At 41.3% G+C, this 15,357-nt stretch overlaps 1 protein-coding gene across 4 annotated transcripts in view; it reads right to left on the reverse strand.

The window, feature by feature from the left end:
- The window catches only part of SOX6 (SRY-box transcription factor 6), a 372,602-nt gene extending 357,812 nt beyond the window's left edge, over positions 1-14,790 (reverse strand). For 2 of the 4 annotated variants that reach the window (XM_080404703.1, XM_080404708.1), the window contains exon 1: positions 14,671-14,790. The gene's annotated coding sequence lies outside the window, so the exon portion shown is untranslated. Of the gene's footprint in view, positions 1-13,372; positions 13,793-14,670 lie in introns of those variants that run through there. The other 2 variants (XM_080404705.1, XM_080404709.1) reach the window with 1 other exon arrangement.
- Positions 14,791-15,357: the final 567 nt, after the last annotated feature.

Genomic DNA, 15,357 nt, shown 5'->3' on the forward strand with positions numbered 1-15,357 from the left:
TTCATATTAAACATAAGTTGATTATAAAGAACATATTTATTTAGCATCAGTAATTATGTAAAAACGAGCCATTCCCTTCAGAGATTATCCATAGCCTTCTAGACAAAACAAGCCCCAGAAGTTTTTAATCCTGACCATGTTGTGGGCTGACCATTAAACAAAGGAGCAGGTCAGTGAGGAAATTCATAAACTAAAAAAATATATAAACTCCACTAGTGGATAAGGATTCAGTCCTCCAAAGTGCTAAGCATGTTGGCTCCAATCCAACAAAGTACTTAACTACATGCTGAATTTTAAGCACATACATAGTCTCATTCCGACTGAGATTATTCACAGGCTTTACAGTTCAGCATGTGCTTATATAGCCTGCTGAACTAGGACCAGAGCACTTGGTATCTTCCAGGACTTCAACCCTGAATGTTATCAGCTGGACCTGAAAGAGCTCAAAAGCAAATGAATTTTCTACCTGCCTTAGTCAATAACTCTGAACTTTATTCTAAAGATGTGAACCATTCAGAGATTACAAATTCAAATTAGCCTTCTTTCATAACTACAGGTAGAAGAATGAGAGCTCAGGAGCCATTCCTGTGGTCCATTGCAGCATTTTCTTTTGGTCTAGGTGTCCAAAAGTAAAAAAAAAAAAAAAACAAAAACAAAAAACGGGGAGGGGGGAAGATTTTCCCTTAGGCCTAGAAGAAGGACCAAAGCCCATCAGCTCCCCTGGCTGAGAAAAAAATACATGCTGCTGAGTTCAGTTTTAAGAATCATCATTGCCTGAATTATTGGGAATAAATGCCAACTATCCAATTCATCAATGCTATTTATTTTAATACAAAAATTGTGATAAGAGGCAAACTGCTCTTCACACATCTGATCATACTCATTATGGCTCCAGCACCAGAGAGCAGGCAGCCTGTGGCTGTCAATGACTTCTGGCAAACGAGAATCTCTTACCCAGCAATTGCCTTTACCACAGCTCTGGAATTCACCATGAGAAGGCTGAGGCCCAAGTGTGACCTGTGAAAACTGGTGTGACACCGAGCATGCTTTCAGAGAAGGAAAACAGCAGAAGAGCAAAATGCAAATAAATTAATTTCTCACATCAAACAAGTAATGGCTAATTTTAACAGCCTTTTATCTGTGTGCAAAAGGGGTCGGTTGTTTCATGTTCTGCTTTTTTATTTATTTATTTCAGGGCCCCATTCATTGCAAAAAAAAGTGATATACCAAATATTTTTAAATACAAGTAAAGGCATTTTATTAGAATCTGAATTTTAAAAAAGCTTAGTAAGATACTGACACATCAATGAAGTGAGAATTTGCAGAGAGAAACTTAAAGGGAATAGAAAGAACCACATGTACCTTTATGTCTGAAACAAGATTCAAAACAAATTGTGAAAGACTATTTTGTGTGGTGGCTGCTGTGCCTCATTTGGACAGCTATATTACATTGTGGAACAGAAGTGAAATAGTGAACAAGCATAACCAGTATTAGAGTGACCCTACAATTATTGGACAGTTGACTGCCATGATCTAGCAGCTTTAACTAGACAGAACATCGCTATGGGGAACCCTGGTGTACAGCATTCACCGAGAAAAAGAGCTGAAATGCGCCACGGCATGTTTTCACATGCTCAAGAATTCCAACCAATCCACAGTAATGGTTGTCTCTACTAACCCTGGACGTTCTTAGAATAGACACTGAGGATATATGGATCCTGTCCTGGAAGTTTCAGCAGCTCAATGCCTTTTATCATAAAGCTTCATATTTCTTGTATTTTTGGACTAGCTTCCCATTTGTTACTCTTACAACACAACTAGCAGGCCAGCCTGCATCTTGGTTATTTAAACATGGTGCAACAGGCCCAGCTCAGCCCAACACACGCAACTGGAAGACTGTAGACCATAGTCTAGTTCTTTGAAAAGAATACTCTATATCACAGGAAATCAAAAAAAAAACTCTCACTAAAAGTACAAGAACCACACAACGTTCCAGAAAGCTGAGAAAAACTATTTTCCCTTTTATACAACACAATATTCCCAGTTCTGGACGTTATACATCCCAGTTATCAACAGCTGTTCGGTCATTACTCCCACTCTAAGCTCAATTAATATTCCATTTGATTGTCAGTGACAGAAATGCCGATTTTGACATTTCATCCTCAGTTTCTTGGAAAGTGGATAAGTATAGGGTGAAGAAGGAGAACAAAGTCATTAAGTATGCCTTGAAAGGCTGCATCCACTAATGCTGGTCTGCCCCCACACATCCTACGTTTTTTTCCTGTCTCTTCGCTTCTCACCCTATCCACTTTCTTCCTTTTCCCCCTCTCGTTTCCTCTCATTCAAGTATTTGCCCTCCCTTCCCATCCACAGAAACTGACTAACTTCAGGTTCTAAATCACCTATTTCATTTCTCCTTTGGTTTTAGCTAGTCTCAAACCTTCATTACTAACAAAGATCAAAATAAAATACAATTTCATTTCCCATTCAACATTCAGACCACAAACTGGTGTGCAAGTATATTGGGATTACTAATTTATACTGATCATTCAGAATCTGTAAATCCTTTCAACAATATTTGCTATCAAGCAGTTGTTAGAAGGATCAGTAAAACACAAAATGTTTAAGATTCATGCTAACTAATCATGAGCTGTTCATATAAATAATATATGTGTACACTCACTAAAAAATACAAAAATGACCAAATCAGTCCACTCCAATCTTCCCCAGAAGCCTACTTTTTCTCAGACAGCAAGGACAGATAACTTGTATCCCAAAGTATTTGTTATGAACAACTTGATGAGCATCAGAAAAGGAATAGGGAGTTCAGTCCCAAATACAGTAAGCACTAAAAAGGACGTTTTTAAGCACTGCATATTCTTAAAAAAAACAACATTACATCATCTATATAGAGAAATTTTAATAATTGAAATGTATCAAGCTATTAGCAAATACTATCTGATTAGAGAAATTATCTATGCACATTCAACAGCAGTAAGGGCATTACAGTTACTATTCAGCTCAACACATTCCCACTTCCCTCCCATCTTTGTCCTTTCATATCCCTTCCCCTCCTCTTCCTCTCCCTTTGTTTTCCCATCCCTTCTTTTCTCCCACACACTTCCAAGAAGGCCCAATTCAGCACAGTGTGGCATCGGCACAGACCAGCGACAGCTGCTGTTCCAGCTACAACAGTGAGTGGATTTCAAAAAAGCAAGGGACAGCTTTAAAGTTTGGGAGAGCCATTTAAACTGAATATGTAATAACTCTAGTGAGGATTTGGACTTCAGCTACACTCAATAGGGGTGCTTCATTACCTACTTGTGGGAATGCCACTTGTCTGTGATGAGGTCACAGCCTCCTGGCGATAAATTCCATATGTGCTGTTTAGCCCGGTCAGCTGAAAACAAACTAGCAGATGCCATGCTGATTCACATCTAGTTGCTATCGATACTAAAGAGACAATATGTGAAAGACAGGAAATATCATGTGGGAGCCATGCTTAGACGTGTGAGGGGAAACAAGTGTTCACCTTTATCTAATCATCTCATGCTGAATTACTGAGACAGAGTCTTCCACAAAAGGAATGCAGTAATCGAAAACAATTTGGGGCTGGATTTCTCTCTTACTGGTTATTTTGTTATCTTAGGTGTTTCTGTGCCACTTTGAATGGGGGAAAAAAATTTAAAAAAAAATTGTGCCTTGAAGTTCACACTTCTAGAAGATATCACCCTTACATATGATTCAGCAAAACAATTTCCTCCTGCTTTTGGTTATGTTATTTAATATACTCACATCATGAAAAACTGAATTCAACCTGTCCAGACGAGGACTTCATAAATTACAAACCCCAGCTAATCCTCAGTAATTACTCTTTAGGTCCCCCAACTACCTTCTCTCTCCTGTCCATGTTTTCCCTTTCCCTGAAAAGACTATGTAACACTCACAACATTCAAAGCCTTTCACATTTACACCATCATCATGACTTTGGGTCTGTAATTTGATCCCATTCCATCACAGTGTTGTGCAATGGTGTTTTCAAATCAACTGTTAGTGGACACACCCATTCACCCCATAAAATGCATAGCACTATATCTGCACTGAAATACATGCTGGTGTATCTCCACTACCATCCCTAATTAGAGTTTGTTGTTGTTCTTAAAATAAACGTTGCAGATTGAATCATTATTGTTTAGAGTCAATGGTGAAGATTAATAAGGAGAGTTTTCACTGACTAAGGGGAAAAAAGGAATCACAAGGAAAGGCTGTGTACACAAGCAAGGAAGAAAAGGAAACTTTTTTGGCTTTCACCAAAGGCTGAGGGAAGATCTGCAAACCAGGGAACAAAGGCCCACTTAACTGCTTGACTACTTGAAGTCTAGGTTGAGTATTGTGGGTGGGCACAGACACACACCTGAACTGACTCCACCTGGTCTATATGAGTTCATACACAGAGGCAGCAAAGGGTGCAAAGTTAAGATTGTCATGCCTAGTTGGGGCTACCTGAAACTCGCCATCCCTCAGGAGCATCATGCATATGGTGCAAAAGCTGAAGGTATGATAACGCATAACCTAACATATCCACAACCTGTGGAAGTCATTCTTGAAGAACAAAGGGAGCCTGTGATTTATTTACCTGCAGCAACAATAATAGCTTTGAAACAGAAAGGCATCTGGCTCTCCATGTCCAAAGTAGCCAGATGCCAGAATGGCCAATATTAGTACATTCCTCCACCTTAATGCAGTAAAGTGATTGCCCACCTAGCGCTTTAAATCTAGGCTGATCTTCTAGCATAGGAACATTCCTTTTTTCTCTGGCAGGTATGCTGAAAGATTTGTAACTTGAGGTATTTTAAGAGTGATCAAAATGTACAAGTAACACCACTAAGAAGGGTAGAAAAGATCTGTTGTACTACTGCTCAGCAGGAATGAGAATATGTTTTATCTTACTCCTTTTTCTAGAACATTATGTGGCAATACCTTTCTTTCTTGATCTCTTCTGTTTCACATTTTTCCATCTCCCTACACTTCTCTAAATTTACTCCTCACAGCCTGCATAGATATCATCCCATCCCAACACCAGTTAACTACCTCTAGCTCAAGAAATCAAGATGAAAAGCTGATCATATCTAACTTGTTTTGAAAAAAATGAAAAGATTCCATTGTTACTTTCAAAGAGAAATACTACAGGTACCATAATTTCTATGTGGAAAGAACAGGTAGTATAATGGGAACCTATATAGCCTATAGAAGGCAACCAGAAAGCATGAAAGGGTTTTCCTAGAATTCATCTTTGACCTTTTAGGCAAACAATGAGAATAGACACAGATAGTAGAACATAAAAATGCATGAATGTAAACCAGAAGTGGATACAAAATCTCAATTGTAGGCACTACATAACAAAAATACTACTAAAAATATGTTGAAACATGTCTACTTGTGTACATAAAAAATTGGCATGTGCACATCTACATATACTTGCACTAAAGCTTGAATAAAGTTCATTCTTTCTGTAGTGGCCTATGTGAGTCCCTAAGCAAAAGAAAAATACAAAGGGATCTGCAGGAAGATAATCTGCTCTCAGCACATCAGATGTGACTGAAAGAAAAAAGGAAAATGCACAGCCACAGCCTCCACTGTCACAGGAAGTCAGCAGTCAGAATCCCCACACACAGCATACACTATACCAGAAGACCTGCTGGAAGATTAGATATGGAGAGACGGTTGATCTAATACGTAGTTTACATGAGCTGAATTCCTGTTAATGGCATTCTGAACTCACAAGCAACATGACGTAGACCAACTTGATTCGACCCTCACTGAAACCAAGTTATTTTCTGCAAACAGGACCTTCACATGCAACCCCCCTCCCAGCACAGTCCCAGAAAGGTCTTTGCATTGATTCCAGAAAGATCTGCATGATGTCCTAAGGAATGCACTCATGGCTAGTGTAAAATGGCACCCTTCCACTTAAGTAAATGGAGTTACACTGGCTTATTCCAGATGAGAATCTGTCAAATATCAAATTACATCAAAATATTCCTTTGAAATAGCTCAGTGTTCAAATAACATATATATACATCCTTCTAAGTGTTCATTCTAATAACAATAAGCCAATCAGGCACCTGGCATCCCTCTTACCCAGAAAGCTCCCAAAATGTGAATCATGGTCTAGTTCCACCTATGACTTCAATAGCTGGGTTTGGTACTTCTGAGGCAGAGTGCCGCAAGCATCCTTAGCACGCTACTCTACCACACTGAGGAAAGGGAGTGAGGATTAACTGAGCCAGTTAAAACTATAAGAAGAATGTAGATGGGCAGCTACATCCTACCTTAGCTGGAGTTAGGCCATGACATTGAGGTTAACCCCCCTGCCTGTGCAAAAATACCACGGGTTTTTACTAACCACAAATGGTCAGGAACTTATTTTAACAAGCCTGTCCACAACAATAATACAGACGTAAAAAGCGTGCAGAACAATCTCTGAAAGTGTGATATTCTAGCTCGAAGCACTCATGTATTCATACATCAATTGTAAACTAAAACTAGACAAAACGAAGCAAGATTGCAAGATTGCTGTAATACAATCCTTTCACAGTGCAAACATCTGTTTAAATATGAAGACTTCCTAAAAGCTTCACCTCGATAGTTTTGGAGCATTAATGGACAGAGCCTCTGTAGAACGAGTATCTATGAGTAATGAGGAAATTTGCAGCACTCACTGCCTCCTCCGCACTGGGACACTGACCAATACAGTCCATGAAGTAAACAATTCAACAGCAGTCCTTCCGGAACAGCTCCTCACCAGGGTGATCTGCTCAGGAATTAAAGTCACATTCATTCCAGAAAAGAGTGTCCAGATACGGAGTGCCCTGCAGTATTTTATGTCAAACTTCCCACATCGGCAGGTCCTTGGAGTAAGATATTAATTCTCCTTATGTTGTGTAATAGTTAGTTGGAATTAGTAAATATGTATTGTTTCGTTAAAAATATTATGTTCCAGCACATGCATTTAATTTGCCATAAAGTATGGTATGTAAGAGATCACACCATCTTCAATAAATCTGAAAAGATATTAGTAATTTTGTTTCTGATACAAGATATTTCAAGCAAGTAGTAAAATTTCAGTGGTATACGGAAGGGGTCTTAGAGAAACACACAAAAAAATACAACTATAAACAAGCCATCATTCTGGTAAGAGGAAATACAAACAACCAGAATAAAAATAGTTGATGCACAAAAGCCATAATGAGTGGGTTGCTCAAAAAATAACTTCTACTTTGAATGGTTTGGATGAAATACAAATTATCCACAGAAAAGTGTGGACTGGCATAAATGTTTGTACAAAATTATAAGTATATTTCTAGAAGTATGCAAGAGACAACCGCCTGCATGCTGCACAAGGTCCCAGTAACGCTCTGCGTAAGTGCTAGTGCACAGAGTCCAAACCACTGCATTTTAATTACTATGCAGCCTCAGATATATTGCCTTTGATATGGAAATGTTCTTGTTCTCTCATCTTCACATACGGTCTCATGCACAGAAATCTTTATCTGATTCATAAAAAATAAACTAGAATCCAATCTCAACACCTGACCTCAGTGCTTAGAAGTTTTTTACTAAGCATGGTGTCACTATAAAAAGAATGGGTAATATTGGTGTAAAGTTAGATATTTGGAGCAATGATATGAAGGATTTGCAGTTAGGAATCAAATCAATACTACACCTCTGAGATTTTACAGTTTCCTGTTGCCTTATGTCAGTCTACCAGCAACTGGAAAAACAATTGACTGTACACCTTCCTGTCTAGCTCAAGAAAGCAAAAATATTTAAATGACACCCTGTCTTACCACTGATAGAAAAGATGCAACTTAGCCACTTGCTGTATTAAATAGGTTCTGAAATCTAATAAATCACTAACATCAAACTTTCCAGCTTTTTTTTTTCTTAAATTTGTATGTAACATTTTTGTGTGTATTTTAAAGGTATGCACTACAAAGTTCACACAGCAAGAAGCAAAATGTTTCCCAAGCTTTACTTTATCAAACAGGTAAAATAAACATAAAGAGTACTTAAAATACAAACCCAGTAGTTTTCTATACCTTACATTAATACACTGCCTGTAAGAAGGTTAATATTTTTTTCTTTGACAAATTCTAGCAGTCACTTAGAAAAAAAAATTAAATATTCAGACCTATTTAGATAACTCTCCTAGCACTATAGAAATACCTTCTCTTTTTATAAAGAATATGATCTGTGTAACCTCTCTATAGAAGATAATGACCCATCTGTAAATCATTTTGTTGCAGGTTATCTGGTTTTTATCACTTCTAGTACCTGTCTGTCTCCGATATGATACCCTTAAAGACATTAACTTGATGGAATGTTTTGTCTGACTTCAAAAAAACATCGACTGATAGATATTTATTCTCCACCATAAATGAATGACTCTGATTAACCTCGTTCACCAATACATCTAATTTTATATTACTCTTTCCAATTCACAAGGCTCAAAATATATTTGATTAAACTAATTTCCAAGCAATGATTTTCAAACTTGGGATACTGTTTTCTTTCTTCTTAATTTAAGGAGACAAAGCAGTAAACATAAAACTGATATGAGTATTTTAAAATATACAAGAGGAGGAAAGAAATGTCTATGTACTGATTCTTGTTTCTTTAAGAGAAAATCCATTTTTCAGGTTCCTGTTGTACTAATTGAAAGAGAATTATTTAAAACTTCACTGAATACTTGAATATACGATGGGTACGTGTAGCAGTTTCACCAGTGCCAAAGAACTCTAGACTTTCTGAAAGACAGTAAACTAAAAATTGGCAGGAAATCTCTCACAATGATGTCACAAATATTTGTTGTTGCCATAGAATAATGTTTTAAAAGAACACCTACTTCTGTGCTGAAAAGGCTTTGGGAACATGTAATTATCCAGTTTTATCACTGTAGAAATCGGCTGCTTTCCAGCACATACGTCTATCAGCTCTCGCCCTTCTGCACAGAACTACATCTAAATAAATATACATGTATTTCATATAGATATCACACCGGTCCTGTACACAACCTTACTAATGATAGGATTTTACCATATCTTGTTGTTTTCACAATATGATGTCATGGCCTGTAATGATACATCAATAAATACTGTGGTAGAATCATGTGTCTCAAAAATTGTGAATAGCTCATGTTAAATAAAAGGAAATTGAGTTTCTGCGGTTTGGTAACAAGTCCCCTAAAGTTCCCAATCTTGCTGTTCTACCTAAGGAAAAAATAGAAAACGGAGTAAAGAGAAGTTACACAAAAAGTGAAAGAGACTAATAGAAATCGGCTTTCTAAGGCACAAACTCGAAACATACACCTTCGTGTTCTGCTGCTACTTGACGAATAAGCTGTACGTGAACTACCGAATACATCATAGAGCAGTACTTCTCTTGCAGGTTCTGACATCATGCAGAAATGTTTCAAAGCTCTGTCTCTGTGATTTACTATATTAACTGAAATGTTTTACAAATATGTCGTTGTATCACTTCAGTTGACATAGCTTATATATACACAAACACCACTATTTACGTAACTTCTAAAACATTAGTCATTACACACAACCTCTGCCAAACCGGCCTGCTGATCTTTAAAGTCATGCTATGAAAACAAAATACACATCAGCCCATTGTATAGGGTATAAAGAAAAGGGCATTGCAGGTTCTCTTTCCTAGGTAATTTTTGTTTAATGAAATAAATAAATATATTGACAGAAGCCTTTTAAGTGCGATCTATACACTTTTAAGGGGGAACTCAAACCAAGTGTAAAAGATTAACGGGTGTGCTTCCTGAAGTGGTATCTCCCAAGGTGACTACAGTGTTCAGCAGATATAAGATGACTAAAGACATTTTCTAATGCCCACTGAGAAAAAAAAAATACTTTTTTTTTTTTTGCTATCATCATGCAAAGCTCTGGCCTTTATTACCACAAGATATTCCAAGGCCTCTAAGAACCGCAGACATACATGGGTACTTGTGACTAAAAATACTGTCAAAGACACAAAAAACATGTCCAAAGGGATTTTTTTTCCCATTGAGCAAAAGAAGTTCAGCTGGAAGTGACCACGAACAATTGTTGGCCACATATTAAAAACCACTGGCTAGGGAACAAGCACTGGCAGTTCCCACTTATGAACAAAATCAAATTGACAAGTAAAGGCAACTAACTTTGGACATCGGTTATTATTTTCTGCAAGTCAGGCACCAGTGGCCTTAGGAAGGAAACTGATGGGCTTGCTTTGCTTCTCTTCTCGCTTTCACCAGTGTGCAAACATAAGAAGGAAAAAAAGAAGCAGAGTTACATAAGTTCAGCAGAGAATCCGTAACGTGCAGGGAGAGACAGCCATCTGTCTCACTCCCTTTATGTTACATGTTATACACATGGCATTGGTTTGCACCCTATGATCTAGCAGAAAAGGGAACCAAGGGAACCAAGTAAGCCTTGAAGCAGCCCAGCAAAGTCTCCCACCAGAGTATGAACGGCAAGGAAGAGAGAGGAAATAATGCATTTAGCACAGGATGCGAGACTGCAGACCAAAGGGCCTCTTAAATGCTCATCGCTGAATGAATTAAAGTTCTAGGGGAGGAGGCCGGAGAAATCTGAGTGAGCGAAACAAGAAGTATGACAGGAGAAAAGGAGCCAGGAACCGTAAATCCGGGGACAACGCGGCGAGACGCCAGCAGCCGGAGCCCGCAGCCCGCCGTCCCTGTGAGGCGCAGGGTCGCCCGGCCGCTCCTTCCCCGCGGGGCTCCGGCTGCCCCCGCCCGCCGCTGGGGTGGGAGCCCCGCCGCCGGCCGCCACGGCTCCGCGGGCGCGGAGGGCCGGCCCGCGTCCCTCCCCCGCCCCCGCACAGGGAGCCGGCGGCGCGGCGCGAGTGGCCGCGGGGGCCGGGCCGAGCCCGGGGGGCCTCGGCCGCTCCAGCCGGCGGCAGCGGGGCACTCGCCCCGGCCGGGACGGGACCGCCGCTGCCGCCGGGCCCCGGCCCCCACGCCCCCCAGCCGCGGGAGCCCGGCGGCGGCCAGGGAAGCGGCCTGGAGAGCGGCGCTCGGAGCCGTGCCCGGGGCTCACCTTCCCCTCCCCCCGGAGAAGCGCGCTTCAAAATGGTTTTGCAGGCGAGGCTGGCCAGGCTGCGCTTGGTGCATTGATTCCAAGTGCAGTGCCTGGGTTGGTTTCCGTATATTCTTTGGCTTTTAATAGCTAGCTGAGGAAAAAAGAAAGCATTATTGTTTTCTTTCTTTCCTTCTCTCATTGCCTATTCTAAATTTGACTCCAAAGTTTAAGCAGTTGAATTGGCTAATTCTGAATACGGTCTATTGAGAGACCAGACACAGCAGTATATCCCTGTATAGCAATAGATACAATGTGCTGAATTGGCAGTCTAATTATAAATGTGGCATTTGGACCTCCTTTCAGACCCAGTGCCACCTTACCTTATGAGGGAACTTCAACTACAGCAACTGTTCAAAACAAAATGCCATTACAGGATCAGCTTCACCCAACACTGGAACCAGCCAGGGGATTGTTTTACAAACAGCCTTTCTCACTTAACACAAGAATGTATTATAAGGAAAAGTTACGGATAGTGCAGAGTCTGAAGAAATCATGTATGTAGTTTCTGCCAGGTGTCGAGCTACTTCAAACTGCAGCATACTGCAAATGACCTCATTATTTTCTTTTAAACGTACTCACTATAAATAATTATTTCTTAGTTTTACTAGAATGAGCTGCTAGGTACGCTTGCTGATTATATTCCAAGCGTTGTGTGCATATAACATCGTGAGCACAGAAACACACGAAATATCCTGGCTCAAAACAAAAACCTGCAATAAGATCTTGCCAAAGAATCATGGTGTGCTGAAAAAAGTTTTTAAAGTGTCTCTTCCAGGGAAATATTTGTATATAATGGCAGACTACATGCACATATCTCACATTCATTCTTATTATTTACTTTATGGTATAATGGCTTAATTAAATGAGTGGGCACAAGCACGTCAATAAAACAAGTCAAGTCAAGTCAAAGCCTCAAAACAGGTTTCAAAATTACTCCATTACACGATTACAGAAAGGGAAATTCGTTAATTTTTGGACTTCAAACTCTGTGTGACGACTGGATAAAACTCTTCTTCTGCCCTCACGATCAGCGCTGAAGATGGAAATACCAAAAATGTTAAAATGAGGGTAGAAGAAAACAGTAGGAACAAAGTGCCGCTCATGCGCCGAAGGCTATTTAAATTAGCTTAATAAACATATACCTTATCTGCAAACAGCAGGCAAAGATATATTACTTTATCACAGAAAGTTTCACCGTCTGTGTTTTTGGGAAACACCCCTAGGACAGAACTAATCTGTCGTCCCCAGGCTCCCACCAGGCTGACTTTCCCTGTAGCCCCACCACCACCACTCAGACACAACACTAATTGTCTTTTCACATTGCCACTTTCACTCCTTCCCGTCCTTCAGGGAAAAAAAAAAAAAAAAAAAAAAAAAAAAAAAAAAAGATAAAACACACCACCAAACACCACCGTGAAACGGTCCACAGAAAGCAAAGACAGCAATCAAATCGATATGATCAGTGCTTCTGATTGACCTCAAGGCCCTGCTCTGCTCAAGCACACAGCCCCTGCTGCAAAGCCGGTTAACTGCTCAACGCCCTCCAACACAACTCGGAGCGGGAGCTGGGAAGCTCTCTCGGCAGAGGAGCAACTCTCTGGCAGCTCAGTTGTTAATGCACGCGTGGAAGTACCTGCTCACATCACGCCTATATGTTCTCTCTCACGTATCTACACACAGCCGCGCTCACGCAGGGGCGACCCCGCCGCCGGTACACGCGTGCATGCATTACAGGAGCGGGCTCGGCGGCAGCGCCGGTGCCCGCTCCTCCCCGGAGCAGGGGCAAGCCGCAGAGGCACACTCATTAGCTCCCACTGATGATTCCTTTCAGGATCATGAATGGAACAATTGTCAAAAACTGCGGGAAAAAAAAACAAGCCCCGAGACTATTATATACAGACACAGCTTGTGTGCGCGCATGTGACAGTTGCAGGCAACCCAGATTTGTTCATAAACTCTTCAGCAATATCCGAGATAAAACATTAAATTGATTATACGGTTAAAGAGGCTTCTTAATCCCAATCAAAAAACAAACCGCTTCGAAGGTAGTGAAAGCCAGGAAAAGAGCAAGCTCTCCACCAGACACACCTTGCCTTACTCGTATCCTACAGCACCGTCTGTAAACAGCTGCGCTAGCTTGTTGCAACTGCCACTATTTTATTTTAAAAGAATAATAATAATAGTAAATTAAATACTTCCTGAAAACTTACTTTGCATTTAGTTTAGGCACTATTCTTTTTTTCAGCTCGCAAAGGAAGCCGTTTTGTCCAGGTTAGGTATTGTCTACTTATGGATCAGCCCCTGGCTAAGGGTTTATTTTAATTTATGGCTTATGCATTCTTTTAAGGTCGATTTGCATGACCTCCGGCAAAGAGCTAAGGCAGCAAGAAATCCCCAGTCGAACGTTGCCACAAAGCGGCACACATCTCCCCTTCCCCGGGTGTAAACAGAGCTCTCTGATGATGGACTGCTTTCTTCCCCCCTCCTTGTGTATCACAAATTAGGGCGCGATATCAATTTTAAAGTTTTCAGTATAACTTTATCCAAACCCTCTGCCTGGAGAGATAAGGCGCCGGCACAGAGCCGCAAGTGCTGGGGACAGTGCCGCGGCGTGGCCAACGCCAGCATTGCCACCTCCGCTCCGGGAGCTTTGTATCATTCCATGCGCCGTGGATAGCACTCATTTGTGGCGAACTTCAAAGCAGTTACCCACCTCAAACTTAACGGAGAATTTAAAAGCACCACTAAACTCCCGTCACCTTTCTCCATCCCGTGCCTTTGGGGGTTATCCGTGAAGGGAAACCCACGCGAGCACTTCGGAGCACTGACAGCAGCGCTGTGCTCTCAAGGATTGATTTCGGATTTTATTTTTCCTCTTTCTCTCTCTCTTTCTCCCTCTCGTGTTAGTTCCTTACGTACAATATCTTCCCGCACCATGTGTTCGCCTGCCGTGGGTGATCTTAAAATACAACGCTGATCTGTCACTACATTTTAAAATAAACTGTACTCGGGAGGGATGAGAAAGTGTTGTGATTTCAAGGTACTGGGGTCCCTTAACGTCTCGGAAACCTCGGGATTCAAACAGCCCCGGAAACTCGCACGGGGACGAGACCATAACTACTTCTCCCTAAAGGGGGGGGGGGGGGGGGGGACGGGGGGGGGGACGGACGGACGGGGACGGGACCCAAACCAAACAACCCAGAAAAAACCCAACAACACCCTCGTGGTATAAAGTAAATAATCGTGCAGGAGGAGACGAGGGGAAGGGGCGAATTCAGCAATGTTAAAAGCTAAACAACAGATCTACCTCCGGACGCTGCTGCTTCACTCAATTGCAACTAATAACCCATTAAAGACAGCGCAGGAGGAACCGGATTCTCTCCTGCAAAGCGACATAAATCCAGCGAAAACCCATTAAACCACCACCACCGCCACCAAGCCACGCAGCACTACACACCACAGCAAACAACAGGTATACAACACAATAGGGCTTTTTTTTCCTGGTTACCTCCTCGGGATCCAGTGTGGCACAAAGCACTGGGAGAGCCTCCTTTTTTTTTTTTTTGCAACGCGCTTCGGTAATTTTCATTAAAAAAAAAAAAAAAAAAAAAAAAAAAAAAAAGGAAGGAGGTGAAAAGGGGAGAAAGAAAGAGGAATAATTGGGTAGTAATTCGGTAAAATAAAATAAAATAAATGAACTAGAGTCTGCTGGTGTTTCTCCGGGCCATGGATGTGCAGGATCCCGATCGTTAGAAGTTTGCGGATGGGTTGCCTGGAGATTTGGTTACAATCAGGTTCATTATTATTTTTTTTTTCCTCCTGAAACAAGTGAAGGCGATGGTTACTGCTGTCAATCTTGGCAATCAATGTGAGCGGCCATGTCGTAAGTATTCAAAGCATTTCCCGTCGTGCAACATCAGAAAGTGAGTGGCCAGGGCATTGATCTGAGGAAGGCAAAAGGAGGCAGGGCTCCCCCGCCCAGACAGCACAGGCAAGATGAGACAACACAGAGAGAGGGAGAGGGGGAGAGAGAGAGAGAGAGAGAGAGTGAGAGACTGAGAGCAAGCGGGGAAAGCAACAACTGCGGAGAAAGTGAGCACAAAACAGAAAGTGAAATCACCCCAGGCTGCCAGCCGCATCCCCGAGAAGCTATCACCACTCACATTGCTATTAGACAAATGAAACCTTAAAACTC

Source organism: Falco punctatus (genome assembly GCF_963210335.1).
Source record: "Falco punctatus genome assembly, chromosome: 10".
NCBI lineage: Eukaryota > Metazoa > Chordata > Aves > Falconiformes > Falconidae > Falco > Falco punctatus.